Genomic DNA, 21,334 nt, shown 5'->3' on the forward strand with positions numbered 1-21,334 from the left:
AATTACTTTGTAAATAATTACACCCTACACTGGATATATCTTGAGAGCAACATTCAGGTTGTTGAACACATTGTTTACAATTTCTATGAGAATCTACAGTAACCCACTGGCAGCAGTTTGTCAGTAACACACTGGAAATTAATTACAGCAAAAAATACTGTATTCACATTTACAGCACTATTTATCTTTACATAGTTGTATGTAAATCTTTACTGTAAAATATACCATCATTTCCACTATGCAACTTTAAAATACAGTAACATACTATTTAACTGTCCCACAGTAAAATACAGTTCATATTACAGTTAAATACTGTGTAAATTGTAAAAATCGTTAACAGTGCAGTCAAATTATTTTGCTCCTCTGTTGTCTGACATATTGATGGTTATCATTGACTTGCATTATGTCTGAATCAGGTCTTGAATCCGGACCACTAAAAGCTACAATAATCTTTTATTTTATACAAGATAAAAAATAGTGCATTTTCATGTAACAACATGAGTTCCTTGTAAATCACCCTCGGCAGTGTTAACATGGCTTAAAACCTGTCAATCTGTCACTCACAGCACATAACAAGAATAAAAAGTTCCAGACATTTATTTAATTAATATTTCAAGGCAGCATTGAGACAGAAAGTGATTTATTATGAAGCACTGGTCTCCTCTAGTCTGCGTATACATTCTGCAACACATTTACATTTAATCATTTAGCAGATGATTTATCCAAAGCACCTTACAAATCAACAAGTGACACAGACATCGAGTTCAATTAACAAAGAGCAAAACATTAGTAACAAACACAAACTGTGTCTGACAGTTATTGAAGATTCGCTGTACTGTAGATGGACTGCATAGTAAATGTTTGTGGATGTGATTGAAAGGAACTGGAATGCAATGAGTAAATAAAACCCAGGAGTGGTTTTGGAGCAAAAGAGGGTGTACAGAATGCATTTAATGGAATTTAAAGTCTGCTTATGTCAGGGGTGTTCAAACTCGTTCCTGGAGGTCCGGTGTCCTGGAGAGTTTATCTCCAACTCGCTTCAACACACCTGCCAAGAATTTTCTAGTATCTAGTAAAGCTGCGGACACACTGGGCTTTTCCTCCCATAGACTTCCATTCATACGCACGCGAATGTGTCAGACCGGAAGCGCAGGGTCATGTGTTAAGTTTTGCGAAATCGCATCACTTGACTGCGTGAGACCAGTCGAGGATCAAAACATGACCTCTCTGGACAGAAATTTAAAACATGGAGCAATCGCTCGCTTTTTTGAATGTCTAATTAGCTTGTTTAATCCCGCCCCTTTTCACAGCGCCGTATGACAGAATTTCGCACACACAAACTCCAGTGTCACCGTAGCTTAAGAGCTTGATTAGCTGGTTCAGGTGGGTTTGATTAGGGTTGGAGCTAAACTCTCCAGGAGACCGTCCCTCCAGGACAGTTTGAACATCCCTGGCTTATGTAGTACTGAGCATTCTAGAGAAGCACCTTAACTGATGTGTGCAAATGGACAACGCATTTGAGGCTAATAGACATTTCTTTCTTTCTTTCTTTCTTTCTTTCGAGTGCAATAGTTATTGTTATAGTCTAGAAACATGTGAGAAGCAGATTTATGTTCTATTAGTAACATTTCTTAAACAAAGAGTAAGGTTTACAATATAATATTAATGATTTCATGCTGCAATTCAAGAATTCTGGAACCCACAATTTATATATATTTTTTATTTTTATTTTAATCAAGTCAGAACAAAAACTGTTGTTGTTTTTTTTGTAACTCATTTTTTTGTTTACTCAACATATCACATTTGCATGTTTACAAGATAAAATTTGGGAAAGCAGCATGGGTTTAAATATAATTTAATAGTGTGTGTGTGTGTGTGTGTGTGTGTGTGTGTGTGTGTGTGTGTGTGTGTGTGTGTGTGTGTGTGTGTGTGTGTGTGTGTGTGTGTGTGTGCGTGTGTGTGTGTGTTTGGGGGGGCAATAAATATCAAATTTTCACAAAGGGGGACGCAAATAATCCAGTCAAATTGTTCATTTATGAATGTACTTATGTATGGCCAGAAGTGTCTACGTTAATTAAGACACTTGAATTGAAATGAATTGATAAAAATACAGTCGTGTAAGTTTGGACATAGCACAGTGCTTTTTTAGTAAATCCACAGCTGCTTTTTTAGTAAATGCACTAAAATGCTAATTGTGGCCGTTAATGCTAATTTTGTCAAGTCGACACAAATAAAACAATGCATATGAATCGGTAATTTTTTTTTCCGCATCAACTACATTAAAAGAGAATCACTTTATTTAAAGTAAATTAAATACCTTCCTTAGTTCAACATTAACTGAGCCACAGCCGCACACCTGACTCATGTGTGAGATGAACTGAGAAAGCAGGCTGTAGGCCAAACCACTGTGAGGAAGGGGAGGGGGGACTTCACTTTTTTTTTTTTTTTCTTTGTACTTGTACAATATTTTTAGGTATACATACTATAAATATATTTTTCACAATAGAGAATGCAATTTTATTTATTATAGCTTATTTGGGAACAACCCTCAACAACCTGACAAGTCCCCTTCAACCCCTACATTATTTACGCCCATGAAAAGCAGCATTTTTGTTTGTTTAATATTACTTAAATATCCAATATATATATATATATATATATATATATATATATATATATATATATATATATATATATATATATATATATATATATATATATATTAACATATAAACATAAACCTACTCTATACAGAGTCTTTTTCTACTTCTATAGTTTTTTTATTACAATTATACAGGCATTCTAACTCCATTATAACAGTTTTGGACTATAATGTCTAATTATGTTTTTTCTTGTGGTTTTTCTTATTTTTTGTTAAAAGTGATTGACATCCTCAATAATTAGGGGTGCACTTAACTGGTACAGAGGTGCACATGTTAGATTACAATCATAAATATGGACCAGATTTGCACTTCTGTTAACTTTTCGGAACCTTGTTACCCAAGTTATTTCAAAACCAAGACTTTCCCCATGCATCATCATTGGTAAGGTAATTATTACGAAGTGTTGAAAATATCTGTTGTTTTCATTTTAAATAGTAACTTTATTTATTTATTTATTTATTTATTTTTGTGTGAGAAGGCTTCATAATTAAATTATTTTACCTCCGATTTAATTAATTCAGATGTAATACAAAGGATGCAAGACGGACCACATACACTTGTGTTCTGGATGAAGAATATAAAATAAAGATTGGTCTCTGAACAGACGGAGCTGCAGTCATACATTTGAACTATATGAAGTCTGCCTGAACCAGTCTGCTGCACTATTTATGCAAACTCTAGTATAGTACATAATCACACCAAGATGAGCCACTATTAATTATGTATGAATTGGTCAAACTGTCTATTTATGTGTTTAATCCCTCACTTTTCAGACAAGCAAAGTCAATGTTTATCTAACAGAAACTTTATCTGCAGAAAATGACTTCCTTTTTATTCACTTAAACTTTTAGATTATTTCCATGATAAATAGAAGCATATGCCACTTAGTGTCAGCATGCTGAAGACGAAAAAAAGTTCAAACTCAATCAAACTCTTGTACTAGCCGTGCAGGCAGTTAAACTAAATGTGAAAGCATCAGCTGATTCAGTCCTGTATTTAGAAATATGTAATACGGCAATATCACACATTCAAAATACAAGTTCATTTTTAGATCTAAACAGCCGATTCAAATCTCATGACTTCATTAAATGACCTTTATAAGTGGCTATCAGCTCATAGATACAAGTAGGCTCAGAAGGCTGTTTTCAACCATCCACATATTTAATCAGCTATAGATAACATATGCGGCCAGAAGTTTTTTTATATTATGGATCAAATTTACCATTAATAGTATTTTATTAACATCGACCCCTGCACCAATCCTAAACCCAGCCGTCACAGTAATGTAAAAACTGATCTGGATCTGGAGTCTTTTCGTTTAGTATAGCTGATTAATCACGAGAATTATTAATATTATTGATTTAATTTCACATTAATTGTATTTTATTAACATCTACCCCAACCCTAAACCCAACAGCACAGTAATGTAAAAAACTGATCTGGAGTCTTCTCTATTAGCATAGCTAATTAACAATTTGAATTGATTATAGCAGCCTTTTAAACCTTCCAGTAGGCACAGAAGGCCCCTACTGGCATATATCTATCAGCTGATAACATCCATTGAATCAAGTGTTAACATTCGTATCAAGTGGATATAAAAATATGTGCCATATGCACAATATATATTTCAAAATATTGTAAACATGGGGATTCATGTATGAATATGATAGGATGACAGTGCAACGAACAGGGTGAGAACCATCTCCAGGTGATCCTTTGAGAACTGCACCAAAAGTTATATGCACCCCTGCCTGTGATGTCACTTTGCACATTGTTAAAACACCAATCACAATATTCATTCACTCTATGATTCATTGATTTTCTTTTCGGCTTAGTCCCTTTATTAATCAGGGGTTGCCACAGTGGAATGAACCGTCAACTTATCCAATGTTTTTACGCAGTGGATGTCTTTGCAGCCGCACACCACTTAGGGCACTCACTACGGACAATTTAGCCAAACCAATTCACCTGTACCGCATGTCTTTGGACTGTGGGGGGAAACAGGAGCACCCGGAAGAAACCCACACGAACGCAGAGAGAACATGCAAACTCCACACAGAAACACCAACTTACCCAGCCGAGACTCGAACCAGTGACCTTCTTGCTGTGAGGTGACAGCACTACCTACTGCGCCACTGCGTTGCCCAATCGCAATATTATCATATACAATTCCTGTTACTTGCTCATAAACATTGCGCCATTACACACGCTATAGGCTCAATCACAAAAGAATTGTAAAGCGATGCTGAAAACATCAGTTATGCATAACACTTCCTTTCATTCATTTCCTTGATGCTCCCTGCTGTCTGGATGTCTTGCACTTCCACATGCTCCATTTCCCAGTATTAAAAAGGGCCCGGCTTATCACGGTGTCTGCGAGTCTGTTAGCATTGCATATCTTACATGCAAAGTGATTACAGCAGTGGCAGCACCCAGTCATCCATGAAGACAGCAGCGGTTCACAGATTTGGCTCCACAGCTCTGGGGCAATGGCATTACATGACATGTTGGCAGTGAAAGCTTTATACACATGAGAGACAGAAGCCATAAGAGCTGAGAAGAAGATGCTACACAAACCCTCAGGGCCACGTCAGATAACCTTCTGACTTCTCACTGTTATAGTGTATGAGTTAGCATTCTGAGGAATAGTTTTCATACTGAATTTCTTGGGCTTACATCATTGCCATTGAAGGATCGATATTGTAACATATCTTGACTTGTACAACTGACAAAGTTGCAATTCTATTATATATCTGACAGGGTTTCTACTGCTAATATCTTCCCAGAAGAGCCCTGCTGAGTGCAGTTCTCTTGTTGTTTTTGTGTGTTTTTTTTTCTACTTTTTTTTTCTAGCGCCCTTCACATGCTCCTTCATTACAGGAAGGCTGCTGTCCTGCAGTTTCACAGGTTTGATTGGACCATGGCTGGACAAATGGGCGCTGATCTGCAGCCCTGTCCATCCACTTCCTCTTGAACATGTCTTGTTCTGTGAATTGGGCTTATGTGAAGTTGGAGGTCCAGCACTTTGCTGTGTCTGATGATGTAGCACATTGAAAATGTGACAGGTCGAGTGAGTGAATAAAATTTTTCTTTTCATATTAATTTATTTAAAAAAAAATAAAATAAAAAATCACCTCCCGACTTCACAGAGTTCCGATGAGATAATTGACCTCCATTATGACCAAGATATTGCAGTGCTTAAAGTGGTTTAAAGTGTGTAATTGCACCTTTTGCCTGGACCTGGTCTATCATTATTCAGCCTAACAGGAAGTCCTGCCTGAAATGTGCACAGTAATTGGAATAGTTAGGTTTGGTTCTCAAATCTGATTGGCTGAGAGGTCTTTGTAGCCATTCAATGTTCTACCAGCATTGCTTCTTTTAGAGCTTTTCAAATATAAAGATGAACACAATTGCAAGTTATGTCACAGAATGTTATTTATTAAGTAGACTGCCATATTCAGAGTGAAATAAAGAAAGTAAACTACAATAAAAAAAACTAAAACTAAAAAATTTATAAAAAATAATAATAATAAATTAACAGAATATGTGTTTCTTCAGCTGTTTCATAGATGTAAGATCCATGATGTCAGGGATGCTCTTGAACTTTGTGAAAGCATACATTTCTGCCTTTGTGCTGTATGTGTATCTCTGTAGTGCTTAAATATGAGGTGTAATTTGCTCTGGTGTATCTAATGGGTAGGGCCAGATGAAATATGCGAACGATTTTTGCTATTTCTGTGGAGAATTTTGGTAAAAATCTGCAGATATCTGCAGATTTATTTTGGGAGTATCATAACTAAAACCTTAATATATGAAATAAAAATAACATTTTTCTAAACTTGTATTTAATGTTAAAATTTCAAATCCAATTAGATTCACATAATTTGGTAAACAAAGCAAGTCTCTCATATAATATCTCTACTAAAAGACAGAAATATTACTTTACATACTGCATTGTACATAAATCAGATAAAATTTTCATATTAGTCATAAATATTACTGTAATTAATAAAAAAAAACTGAATAAATATAGATTTACACACATTTACTCAAGTAAATAAACAGAATTAATGATGGGCTAAAAACTACGGAAATCTGTAGAACATCTGTGGAAAATTTGCAGGATTCTGCGCATGCAGATTCCCTGTGGGCCTACTAATGGGCAATCTTTGATCACACCAATGTATTGTTGTTTTATTTTATCTATCTTTTTTTTTCAATTTGTGCCTGGGCAAATAGATTTGACTGAGTAAAAATACAGCACCATGCACAACACTTTCAGTGTTCACTATGAAAGAAAAAAAAAACATATAAAATGCTTGTGATATTCAAACTTGCATGCATACTATATGCATTTTACATTATTGAATGCATTGCGTTTTTTATAGCAAAGTGGATTAAGTTAATTGATCCCAAATGGCTACTTTGTCTATTATTTACTAAATATACAAAAATTTAAATAAGAACGTGCACAATAATTGGGATGATTAGTTCTCTGGTTTTCAAATCTGATTGGCTGAAGGGTCTTTCCAGTTATTCAGTGTCTACCAGTATCATTACACTTTAAGCTTTTCAAACATTAAGATCACCACTGTTACAAATTATGTAATATATTGTAGTTTTAGGAGAATTTTTTTCAGAATGTACTTGTTTGGGTATTAAATATGTGGTTTGTTTATAAAGACATAACCTGAACATCTACAATATCTCTAGTTTGACTCTTTTTATTGGCAAATCTCAATCAGAGAGGTATTACAAGTGAGGGGAAAAAAAGAAAACATAATACATTAATTTCACAATATTGAAGAAAACACATTGGGTGGGAAGTAAACCCATTCCTTACTCTTTGGACCATATTTAGAGGAAAATAAAGAAAGTAAGCAATAAGAAAGCTGTAGATGTGAGATCCAGGATGTCAGTATCATAAACTTTCTGAAAACATATATACTCCGAGAGTTTTTTGTTTGTGTGGTTTGTGCTGTGTGTGTATCTCTATAGTGCTTAAATATGAGATGTAATTTGCTTAGGGTGTTTCTAATGGGCAATCTGATCACATCAATCTGTTGTTGTTTTTTCATCTATTTTTTCTCGATTTGTTTCAGAGCAAATAGATTTGACTGAGAGAAAAGCATCACAGCACCATGCATGACACTTTCAGTGTTCACTATGAAAGAATAAACCATTCAAAATGCTTGGATTGCTCATACTTGACATGCACGCATATGCACTTTAGATTATTGAATGCATCACAATTCTTATAGCAAAATGGATCAACGTAACTGTTCCCAAATAGCTACTTCATCTATTAATTACTAAATATAAATTTCAAATAATAATTTATTTTTCTATACTCTAATCTTTTTGCAAATTGGCTTTCATAAAAATAATCTTACAGGGTTAAAATGACATGAGAGTAAGTACATAAATATAGAATTGACTTTTTTGTGTGTGTGTGTGGGGGGAGGGGGGGGGGGGGGATTTATACGTTAATATCATCACATTTTTATTTGTGGCCCTGGACCACACAACCAGTCAGAACCATTCAGAAATTAGGATTTCTACATCAATTGAAAACTAAAATAAATGATATATAAATATAAATATGCCTTGTTTGGATTGGACAATGTTTGGTCAAGATCCAACTATTTGAAAATTTGGTATCTGAGAATTGAAAAAAAAAAATTAAACATGAGAAATTAATCAGCTTTAAAGTTGTCAAAATTCATTGTTTAGCCTACTTCAGATTTGATTTATTTACTGTAGGTAATTAAACATCATCTTTACTTGATATTAACTAATGAGTTTTGCCACAAACTACAGTTTTTTTGGTCCAGGGTCACAAATTACGGTATCTTACACAGCTAATGCTAATATTTTAAGTAAACTAGCAGATATATTTAAAGCAAAGTTTTTTTTTTCTAATCTGCAAGAGCTGACATTATTGCTGTGTTTATTTGCAAGATATTGACCTTTGAATATATTGTGGTAGAAAATATGGACAATGCATAGCATTTTAGCTCACCCCTCCTTGTTCAGAGTGTATTATTTCAGAGAAATAAGCTTAGATCAGCTCTCACTGATTGACTGCTATGGACATATTATGTGGCTATTTACTTAATAAATAAATGTTAAATATAGACTATAAGCAAATTAAATATTGTTCTGAATATTTTGAAAAATATGTCTTCAGGATGCAGTTGCTATGGAGACAATTTTATGGTTCAATGTAAATTAAATTTTGAGTGAATGATTGTTCTGCCTATTCGTTAGTTTTGTTTGTTGTATGCAGTTGCTATAGAAACATAATTTGATGATTCCATGTAAATTAAATGAATTTATTATATCAAATCGATTTATAAAATGAAAGATTGTTGAGAGCACTTGTATATGTTCACCTCTCTGTTGACTTCCATTACAAAACTCTTTATACCAGACTGTTTTTTTTTTTTTTTTTTTTTGCTTTTTACCAAATTGCTATGTATACAGATGGGTCTATAGCATGGGTGTAACTGAATATCATTAGACAATATATTGTTGTCCTTTTCCATTTGATACTTATATTGATACACTGCTTCCAAATTTTTATATTTTGATTAATAAAATAAGGATTTCCCTTTTCACAAAAGCTCAACAGATTGAGGAATGAAGGAAACGCTAACTACTTTTTTTACTCCTAATGGGAGACAGCAGTGTGTTTAAAATAAGAGGTGCCCCAGCCACATTTAAGTCCAGATGTTGTACCCACTTTGATTTTTATCCATTGACAGCATAAACTAAATCAACAAAGAGTATGGTGAAAGTACATGGTTGATAACATAAACATACATTCAACAACATCACCCTAATCTCCTTGAGAGAGAGAGAGAGAGAGAGAGAGAGAGAGAAAGAGAGAGGCTAATGCTAATATTGCAAGTCAACTAACAGATAAGTTTAAAGAACCCCTATTATGGGTTTTTGAAAATGACCTTCCATGTAGTGTGTAACACAGCTCTTAGTGAAGTGAAGTATCCAGCTAAGGCTTAAATCTGAAAGTGGACAGTTTTTAAAACTATTGATTCATCTAAAAAAAAAGAGTTGACTGACAGTGGTTTGAATAAACCGTCTTGACAACGAGTCTTTAGCTGGTTCGGCGTGACGTGGCTACGAAACAAGCTCCGCCCAATTGTTGCAAGTGCAAAGCTGGGAAAATTGCGGCCCCGCCCACTAACACAGCAGCAAAGACAGATCCTGAAGTCATGAGTCATGAAGACGCTGTGCTTTCAGAACGAGCCTGGGTTGGAAAAATGACAGAAACAAGCACAACCCTAGGTTGGCTAAAATTTGGTTTTGTTGTAAACATGAACTTTAACCTTATTATTCCCCGCTGCCCAATCTCCGTGTCTTCATCTTTGCATTATGATCAGTCCCATGATCCCTGTGCTTTGCTAGTGTTTGAAGGGAAAGGCACACTCATGTTTTACCAGATCCAGCATTTCATATTTGGTGATGAACAATGGAAGGTCATTTTCAAAAACCCATTATAGGTGCTCTTGCTAAAAAGATAAACCCTGTGCTTAGCTTCATTTGTTCATTTGTGTTTTTCTTGTGAATTTTGCATTCAAATAATATTGTGATGCATTATTTTTAGGATAGTCTAACAACACATTTCTTATATGTAATTGCTATGCAGTGATATTTTTGTTATCATGTCTCATGTATTATTATCACGTTATAGATATATAGAGTACACTTTGATTCCCACCTCTGGTTTACAGTATGACAGCCTCCCCCCCTTGATAGTGTGCATTGATTCACACAGTAGCTTTGACATCAGCTGACAGCAGCGCATGTTCATGCACAACTGCGGTTGCTGAAAAGCCCTTGTTCTATCCAGAAATGCTTTAGGTTGAGAGATCTTTGTAGTAGTATAACTCATTTTTCAAAGAAAGCTACTGGCAGTGCTATTTACATTTTAAAATCTTGTAGTGCTAAATCTTGTTCAGAATATTCAGCATGTTAGCGGTATTTAAATTGTAGATTTTTTTTTTTTATTGTGCTGCATTTGTTTTTTAGCTGTTTAATGTAAATCTACCAAATGTCAGAGCACTTGTACGCCAGTTAAAATCTTCCTAACCTATGATTAAGATATGTTTGGATGCCTCAAATGGCAACTCTATTAAGTGTATATTAGAGCTCAGCGAAGGTCTGCTCTCATGGTGGCTGGGTCCTATGCAAAGGTTAAGCCTTAATGGGTTTGATTTACTCCATTAAAATACTTAAGGATGACAAATAGGGTCGTATAGCACTTCAATGTCATTGTTATCAAGGAAACGTCTGATTTATGCCAGCTCCGCGATGGCTGCCCTAACCCTGACATGTTCCGGAGGACCAAGAAAATAAATGGCTAAGCTAAGAAACCGGAGGCAAATGACCGCAATAAACGCCTCTCCCAAGTCCCAGCCGCCCGCTGAGGCGATCCATTTGTTAAAGTGGGAAGTGAGGTCAGGACTGGACGGTCCCAGAGTGCCTGTTGAGGCTCGGCAGATGGCAGCCCAAGTGCAGACCAATTAAAAAAAGACCTGTATGTGCGCTGGGAGCAAAAGCAGCAAAGTTCTGTGTGCGGATATGTAAGCTCTGGAGGAGGGAGCAACCCTGGAGTGTGGCATTGGAGCCAGATGAGGCCCACCTGGGAGAAAATCTCCCACCTCAGTCCAGTGCGTTCGCACTGATGTGTTTTCAGTCAACCCATTTCCTCTGAAAAGTGGTATTTCGGCTCCCTGAAGTACACAGAGAGCTGCGTAATTCGTTTTGGATTTCATCTCGTTTCCAATGAGGGTGAATGGATGAGTCTGTAATGTGGGACTCGATGGTACCTTTAGGTCTTCATTACCCAGAATAGAATAAGATTGACTGCAGAATAGGGTGATTTTCTAGCTGAAGGTCTAGTGCTCATAGATATTCACTCCTAAGGGTCTGAACTAAACCATGTTCTATCATGAAAGCCTTGAGGGGAATGGCGGAAGCTCCACAGTGTAAGGAGCAGTAAAATGCAAAGCATTGTTCCCATGGGAAAGCTGCTGCTGCCGAACAACACAGCACTAACTAGATTTACTCTCGTAATTAAATGAAAAAATAGGAGCTAAATGCATGTGTCTCATATAGATCTCGCAAACTGCTCTGGCCTAAAAACTATTTCTGGCTTTTTCAGAGAGGTGGAGGCTGTAACTGTGATAATTTGCTTTAACAAATGCATTTTTTGAAGGGCATTGAAAGAATTAAACTCTATTCTAGTTCCTTCCATCGCTGTTCTACTTAAACCCAGTGGGAAATTCTCCTCCCATCTTAAGTAGACAGTAGAGCCAGCAGTTATTATATTACCCAGTTTCTGCACTGATAGTGATATTAACAGTCTTCCAGCCATAGGTTCTTTTTTTCACAACTTCCATTTGGCCTGCCAAAGATTTGCATTCGGAGCTCAGAGAAATTGGGGATTTTATTTCCCCTTTTTGTGTGTGAAAGCTCGGACACAATTGAAAGTAAGTGCAGCAAAGAAGCAAAAGACTAGTAGCATTAATCTCTCTAGTAGTGATCATATTGAAAAAATTCAGTGCTCATAATGCCGTGTCCATGGATAAAAGTTATAATAATGCCTCCCTCTTCCCAAACACACACACACACACACACACACACACACACACACACACACACACACACACACACACAGTAAATGTAAAGTCATATATCATCATTTCTAAGCACTTTGCTGCTTGTTTGTGATGGTGTTTTCGCTCATCCTCTCTCATTCTTTCTTTAAACGTATTAGATCCTATATAAAGGGAAACAATCCCTCTGCTTGGTTGATGGTACATGCTTTTTTTTTCTTTAGCAACAGTTCTAGTCTTATATCAGGACGTAGTTTGGCCGATTTTAAATCCATTTCACACTCCATGCAAGGCAGTTGCTGGGGTAAATACTCTGATTTGATAGATGGCGCTCATTAATAGAAGATGCCTGCAGCCTTTGAATAATAGCCCTTTGGTTTCTTTTCCCCATGTTGTTTAATCTGCAGAAACAAAGAGGTATTTGTGTCCCATGCTAGTAGAAAGCCAAATTGATATTTTAACACGGTGTTCAAACATCTGGGACATTGCTCGTGAGTTTTGCCCCTCCGGCTTTATTGAAGGAGGAAAGATCAAAGCAGGAGCGGGTACGTTATTTAATTCATTGACTCAGATGAAACCGGTCCAGGTCGTGTAGTTTCCTCTTCGGCTGTTTCTGCTTTGCAGCGTTTTCGTCGAGGGACATAGGGATTGAGCTGTTGTTAAAGCATGGCTCTCCTGTTCATGTCCCATTCAGTCCTGTATCTCAGGAGATGTTTGCTTTAATTAAGCTGTGTTCCCTTTATCGCTGGAGACGACTGCGCTATACAACTCCACTAAGAGCCAGGGAAGTTCATAATGCCTTAAGGGAAAATCTGCATCTATTTTATACAATGACTAAACTCGTTTTATTACTCCCAGAGCAGCTCGAAGTGATCACAGTCTTGGTTGCTACATTATTGCAATATTCACATTTGGTTGATGGAGTTTGTGAAATCAAAATCGACTTGCTGTATACATTTTCTTAGTTGTACTGGTTCAATGGTGCATGTTATACACAGGGAAATAGTGTTTGTATTTGCAGTCTTAAACTAAATGTAATGCTAGCCAGTAGCCAAATGGCTTTTTAGATATTGTTTGTCACATTTATCTTTAGTTTTATGTGTTTCCTGTTCCTGTGTTTACAGTACTTTATGCTGGGTTGTCAAATATATGGTATTTGCCAGATTTTTTTTCCCTGATCTGCTTGATTTTATTATAGCAATACAAAATGATACTGCTACTGTAGCCATAAGCCCCTTTCACCGGCAATTTACCAGCAATTTTCCGGAAAGGGATCATGTGTGAACAGGCCCTTTTTGAAAATACCGGTAAATTCATTCCGCCATTTTTCCAGACAGAGGAGTTGTAACATTACAAGTAATTTGCTGATAAGCTGCGCTGTGTGAACACAGAAGGAAAATTGCAGAAAAGAGCGCGTTCACATTTTGAATGGCTTACGTAAGACGTCTTCTCCAGCCAATAGGAAAATTTTGACACATTCACATCGGCACTGTTTATGAAAATAAAAGCCTTCAAATATTTTTTTCCAGACACATTCCTTCTTTTCCAGTTCCTTCTTGATGCCAACTGTGTGAAAAATTATTGGTAAAATGCTTATGATAAACCGCTGTTCGTTTACCATTGCTTGATGCATGCTCTGGTAAGTGCCAGCACACATACAAATGTACATCTCGATGCGAATGTGTTCCTGCATGTTTTCATCAAAGTTGTTCACAATACTGTTCAGTTTATAGCCAGATATTATCAACAGAACATGGATCCATGTTCTGTTTGTGGATAAAAAATAAAAAAAAATGATATAGAATTTTTGATTCAGTGGGATTGGATTGAAATAACAAGTGTGAAACTCTTTTATCAGATTTGAAATGGTTCTGGATTTTCTCTGATTTGAAATGGCAACTCCATCCAGTCAATTAGCACTTTTGTAAGTCTGCTTTAAACATGTTTTGACCAGTCCTACTCAGACAAGTTTTTGATCTTTTTTAAGTATATAAAGAATTTCATGTTCGGATAGTTTTAACTGTAGATTTTAAACTATTTGTTACCAATAAATTATACAAACTATGTTCATACCTGCCAACATTGGGATGTGAAAATAAAGGATAACCTTAACTGCCCCCTTCTTAACAAAAGAAATTCCCCATATGTTCATCTAGAGCTGTTTCATTGTCAATAAAGTTGAAACAGTCAGTATATGTTTTATTATTTTTAATATTTACAAATTCACATTTAACCTTTTAAAGGGCTGATTAAAAGAATCTCTCATTTAGATTTTTATATGATTACATTAAATTACAGAGATGTCACTTTAAAAAAGCACAGATCTATAATAAGCATTTAATTGCTTTCCTAACTTTTTATGCTTATTTAGGACAAAATTTGTTGTGTTCTTAAATCTTCTTCTTTTTTTTTCTTCTTCTTCTTCTTCTTCTTCTTCTTCTTCTTCCTCTTCTTCTTCTTATTATTATTATGTTTATTATTATTATTGTATATGTCTGTTTTAACACACCAAAAACCCAGAGTGTCCACTTTTACTCCACTTAAAATCCATACTTGCCAACATTTGTCTTCTAAAATCCTGGAGACCGGTGGGGTTGGGGGTGTGAGGATTATTGTGGTGGCTTGGTGTCAGGGAAAAGGTGTACTATAGTGTACTATTTACCGTACTATGCACCAGATTCCCGGGCGGCTGCTTCGATCGCATACTTCCAAAGTAAGCGAACCGGGGTGTTATAGACTGTACCAAAAAGCTGAGGACGTGATGGGGGAGAAATAACAAAAATGGGAGGGTGGCGGGAGATGGGTTTGAAATATGAGAAATTTAGGAAAAACTTGTTGGCAGGTATGTTCAAATCACGTGTACAGTATCCATTTGGAAAACAGCATCTATTCATCTCCATGAATTGCTCCTGACAGTCATATCCCTACATGAACTGACGGTTTTTGAGAATTACATAAGTGACCACAGCACCTGTTATGGAAAGGAAGGGAATTTCATCATTTTTATATTTATTTCAAAGTTATTTAATGTCTAAATAAAATGAAAGCACAGAACAAATTTACATTTCAGAGCAAGGGGCGTCCCCTGGTGGTTCGGAGGTATGGGTTGCGTATAGGGAAAATCGTCTCTTTGATGTTTATTCCCACCCTTTATAGAAAGATTAAAAATATAGGATAAATATGGAAAAATACCTTTACAGGATGATAGTGGGATAGAATTGTAAAATACGAGAATCCCAAGAAAAACGGGAGGGTTGACAAGTATGCCTATATGGTTGCTCTAAAGTTACATTTATAAATATGTAAAGTATAAATTATAAAAATATTTACAGAATTTATATTTTGTAGAAACAGTTCCATTGGAAATTCTATTCTTTTACTCAAGTGTTATAATTTACAATTGTATTTTTAGTTTATAGATCATTTTAAATGTCCACAAAAGTCCACAAAAAAGCAAAACATTTTTTAATTAATGAGCATTTTGCTGAAAACGACACTGTTCACAATAATCAGCAGCTAGTGTTAGCAACAGTAAGCAAGAGGGTGGGTATTTTGCATAACCAAATAAAGTCACAATATTGTTTGTAAATGATGGATGAAGTGTATTAATTTAAAAAGCTTTAATTCCTCATGAAAGATGTTGCTCCTTTGACTCTCCGGCCAGATTTGGCTTTCTGAGTTCAATAATGCGCATTCAGGTTCAACAAAGTCCTCATCTTCACTTCTGCCCTCTCGCAGTGGAGAGTCTGCATTGCTCATCTTTTCTGTTCCCTTAAGCAGCAGAATTAAATGTCGGCTGTGCCAGGGTGCAGCAGAAAGGCTCTGACCTCTGCTTTGTTTGCGAATCACGGCTGGAAATAATTACACGTCTCATCTGATAATTGTTCACACTCATCCCGCCAGAGACATCAAAGACCTGAAGGAATATGTTTCGTCCGCAATTACCGGACATAAGAATGGGCACTTTTCAAAGGGCAGGTTAATAGCGGGGACAGCATTCTTGCAGCCGAGCGTTCGATATTTCACTCAGCTCCAGCTCTAATTCACCTTATTTCCCAATGTGAATAACTCCCACTCAAAAAATTAAATCCTACACACGCTGTTTCTGCATCCTTGTCTAATCAGGTTAATTCGGTCCGGTCCAACATTGGGTGCTTTTAAATGTAATTCTTGATGCGTGGCATCTCATAATCAGATCTGAATGGAGGACAAGTGTCATCGCAGGATATAAGGTCAAAAGTTATGTTCCTGGAACTTTTCAGCATGCGTGATTAAAGCTAATTTTTTTGTTAACTGAAAGTCAATTGGGATAAGCTTCTTTTGCAGGATGCGCTACTCCTGTAAACAGCTGGGGCGTTCGGTCTGTTCATTTCACGTACAAGTGAGCATTTTTCATTTTTGACGTCGTAGCATCTTTCAGAGGGAGCGCAAATGGTGCATATTAATCTTTCTTAAAAACACAGATGCTTTCTTAAAGCCCTTACTCATGCAAAACAACTCATTCTTTAAATGTGTGAGTGTGAATCTAGTCTTGTTGATAATCAGAGCTTCAACTGTAGGACACATTTGCATTCTCAACAAAATCTTCCTAATCTTATAAGAGGTGTATACAACAGCAAAAAAAAAAAAAAAAAAAAAAAAAAAAAAACATTAGGTAGGCTTTTTTGACTACATTAACATACTTTCACTTTGTAATTTGGAAACTTTAACACGCTTAAAAATGTTTTTAATACATGGGCATGGCAACCCTGCAGAAGCTTGTTTGGCAAGGTAGGCGTTTCAGCCCACTCCAAGCGGTATCTATACTAGTGATTCCAACATGTCACTAGTGTGCCTCTCTGACTACATTCAGACCTCATGTAAATACAAAAATCCAATATATTTTGCTCAAATACATTATATATATATATATATATATATATATATATATATATATATATATATATATATATATATTAGGGATGTAACGGTATCAGAATTTCACGGTACGGTAATACCTCGGTATGAATGTCACGGTACGGTATTTATTGAATCATTTACAGGAAAAAAAAAAACTTTTGAAAATACTCCAAAAAAGTGCCAAAAGTGTCAATGACATACAAATTAGCCATCTATCTGTTAGCTTTGAAACAGGAACTTCAATTTTAATAACAAAAAATTATTAAACCATGTAAAAAAAATAAAGTTTCAATTTAGTAGTGTTGAAAACTCATCACATTCAACATTTAATCACTCACTTAGATAGAGATGGGTTTAAAGAAAAATTATCATATAATTATAATCTGGTAAAAGCTGGGATCTCTGGGTATTTACAATGTCCCCTGCAACAGAAAAAAACCCTCTCATTTGGGACTGAGGTTTCTGGGACAAGAGAGATATGACTTGGCCCATGTTGACAGCAGTGGGGTAACGTTGTGCATTGTCTTTCCCCCACTTGAGAAGACAAACCATGAGTGAGATAGAGGTCTCTTTGCGGTACAAGTCAATGTCTGCATCAATCTGAACAGTGTGCTGTGTTTCTGCAGTCCCCATGACTGTTATTAGTCGTATTCCCCAACTTGCAGGCACGTGCACACATAGGGCTCAACCTGTGCAGTGCACATGCACTTTTTAGTCTGGGATAGAAAATGCCCTTCCAAAACGATCAAAAGTGCCCCCGCGACGCGACACAACCTCCGTCCAGTCCAGCCCTTCAGTAGGCGCGCGACAACACCTCTCTTGACTATGCGCGCTCAACCCCCCTCGGCGCTTTACAATACGCGCGCCACAACACAGCTGATCAGAACGCGCGCGACAGCACCGCTATTCAGCACGCGCGCGGCGACAACACCCGCTTTAGGTTCGATCATTTCCATCTTTTTTTCATCTCCGCTACTAGCAGCACACTCCATTTCCGCATTACTGGATCTGTAGCGACAACAGACCGCAAAGGATTATGGCCACGCCGGGGCTGATGGGAAATGAAGTTTCAGCTACCTCCTGTTCGCTTCATTCGCCTGAGCAAATTTTCTCAGAAGACCTATAGTTTTACCGAGTCATGCGACTTCGGTAATATCGAAAAATTTTAATATTGCGGTATGACGGTATTTACAATACCGTTACATCCCTGATATATATATATATATATATATATATATATATATATATATATATATATATATATATATATATATGTATGTATGTATGTATGTATGTATGTATGTATGTGTATATATATATATATATATATATATATATATATATATATATATATATATATATATATATATATATATATATACCCCCCCATTTGTTTTTATTTGTTAAAATACACAACTAGTGAAAGATAAATCATAAGAAAATCACCAAGACTTACAAATAAACAATATTGCACTGCTTTCATTTAACAAAATGTATCAAATTATACAAATATTACGGAGTAAAAATGTCAAATACTGTAAACAGTGGTTAGGGTAAGGAAAAGTTACCATGAACTAAACTGAACTCTTAATAAAACATTAACTATGATCCGGTTGAACAGAAAAAAACAGCAAATTAAAGTAAAATTATCAAAATAATCATAACCATTTTTATGATAAACACCAGTTATGTTCTTTTCTGCTTTTGTGTGGGCTTTCTTGGGCTTTTTCTTGAGTGCCTGTACTTGTTTTAAACATGAAGATGTTAGGCACTTTTGTGATGCTCTCAGCTCCTAGAGTCGTCTTTGAAAAGAGTCCACAGGTTTGTCCTTGCAACTAGGATGTTCGAAATAAAAGTCTGATATAAGCAAAATAAGTTAAAAATTAATATTTAAAAAATCTATTTAATATTAATATATGATATAAAACTTTATATGAGAACATGTATAAAATTATATCTAGTATATTAAAAACATGTATATATTTGTAATTATAATGGTTGAGGCGGTGGCGCACAAGGTAGTGCTGTAGCAAGAAGGTCGCTGTTTCGAGCCTCGGCTGGGTCAGTTGGCATTCATGTGGGTTTTCTCTGGGTGCTCTAATTTCCCACTCAAGTCCAAAGACATGTGGTACAGGTGAATCTAGTAAGCTAAAATTGCCCATAGTGTATGTGTGTAAATAACAGTGTATAAGTGTTTCCCAGTGATGGGTTGCAGCTGGAAGGGCATCCGCTGTGTAAAACATGTGCTGGATAAGTTGGCAGTTCATTCTGCTGTGGTGTCCCCAGATCAATAAAGGGACTAAGCAGAAAAGAAAATGAATGAATGAATAATGGGTGAAAAATATGTATTTGTAATATCAAATATATTAGCTGCCATTTTTCCATAGTTTACAAAATATGTTGCATAACTTGTATTTATGAAATTTGTGCATTATCAAAATTGGTGTTGCACCACAGATGATCAATACTCAGAGATTATGCTCAAAGTGTGTTGATAATTCAATACCGGACAATAAACTAAACTAAAGCAGGCTTATAAATGCACAGGACACAATTGCACAGATTACAAACAGGATCATTAAGAAACAGTGGGAAACAAAATAAAGGGGTCACATGACAAACATTAGCACATAAATCACATGACACAACACAATACAGACACACCAGACATGTGAACCATATATTGCCGTATGACAGAAATCAGATTTCTATGTGGGTAACATTTATAACATTAATGGGTGAACAATTAAATATGTAAGTGGCCATTTTGCTAAATTTTGAAAAATTTGTCACAATTTTAATCTCGTGGGAGAAACTTCGTCACCTTAGAATTATAATGTTCTATCTGACTTTTTTTTTTAAATTGAGTTATTGACATATTCTTATTAAATGACAACTTATTTACAATATGGGATGTTTTTTTTTTTTATGTAGGTTGTTTACATTTTAAGACTTTTTATTTAAAAAAAGCTATGAATACCAGCAAACTTGACAAATTCATGCCAAAGATGCTAAGTTTATTCTACCAAAGGGTACAGTGCAAAATGATATGCATGGGATACTTTAACTTGTTTATTTATTTAATTTATTTTAATATATTTTAAATATGCTAATAAAACAGCATCATAAAACTCACTCGATGAACATAGAGCATCTTGTGTTTCTATGTGTGCTCAACTATTTCCATGAATGCTCAGGATACATGTTTAAAAACTCTTTATCGCATCCTTGTCTTTCTTTTATCTATTACCTGCACACAATTTTCTGGCTTTCTTAGAAGATCACACTATACTTAAATAAACTTTATTATTATTATTATTATTATTATTATTATTATTATTATTATTATTATTATTATTTATTTTGCTTTAATCTCATGGTTACCTTTGTATGACAGTGTTGCGTTATCATTCTTTCACACATGCTGGTCATTTCAGGACCATGATTTGCTCACACTGGAGTCTTGACACAGATAAACCAAGACCAAGAGACTGCTAAGATCAGAGACTATCAAGACCAAGATACTGCGGAGACTAGTGACTATCGAGACCAAAATGGTCTCGAGCACTACAGTACATCACTAATAATAGCAAATGTGAAATTCTAAGAAGAAAGTCACCATGGTCTTCCATAGTATAATTAGTATTTTTTTGGTTTTCAAAATTCTTCAAAATATCTTATTTTGTTTTCAAATGAAATTTCCTAAAGGTTTAGAACTACTTACATGAGTTAATTGTGAGTATATTTTAAATATTCAGTGAACTATCCCACTTTGTTTGGACTAAAAAATAGATGTGCTGACAGCCATGTGAGTTTAGGCCATTAATTGTGCCTGCACATCTGGCAGTGACTGTAAGCAGATGGGACAAAAAAAAAAAAAACATGTCAAAAGATCATAACTGACCATTCTGCCACTGTTGCAGCCAAAATGTCCACACACTCCCCTAGCATCGTCTTAGAATCCAATGAAGAGCATTTAGCTTTATTCCCTCTATTCAAATGCAGATTGCAAAGTCTGGTAGTCTGCCAGTTTTACCAGATGAACACTGAATACATGAGAATGGAGCTCCTCTGTCAGAAGCGATGGACCCAGGAAAATGGCTGCATGGTGAAGACTGTTGCTGCAGGCGT

The 21,334-nt window shown here is 35.7% G+C and overlaps 1 protein-coding gene across 5 annotated transcripts in view; it reads left to right on the forward strand.

The window, feature by feature from the left end:
• Positions 1 to 21,334, forward strand: part of galntl6 (polypeptide N-acetylgalactosaminyltransferase like 6) — a 708,600-nt gene that overhangs the window by 498,620 nt on the left and 188,646 nt on the right.

The sequence above is a fragment of the Danio rerio genome, chromosome 1 (genome assembly GCF_052040795.2).
Source record: "Danio rerio strain M-AB ecotype USA chromosome 1, GRCz13ab, whole genome shotgun sequence".
Lineage (NCBI taxonomy): Eukaryota > Metazoa > Chordata > Actinopteri > Cypriniformes > Danionidae > Danio > Danio rerio.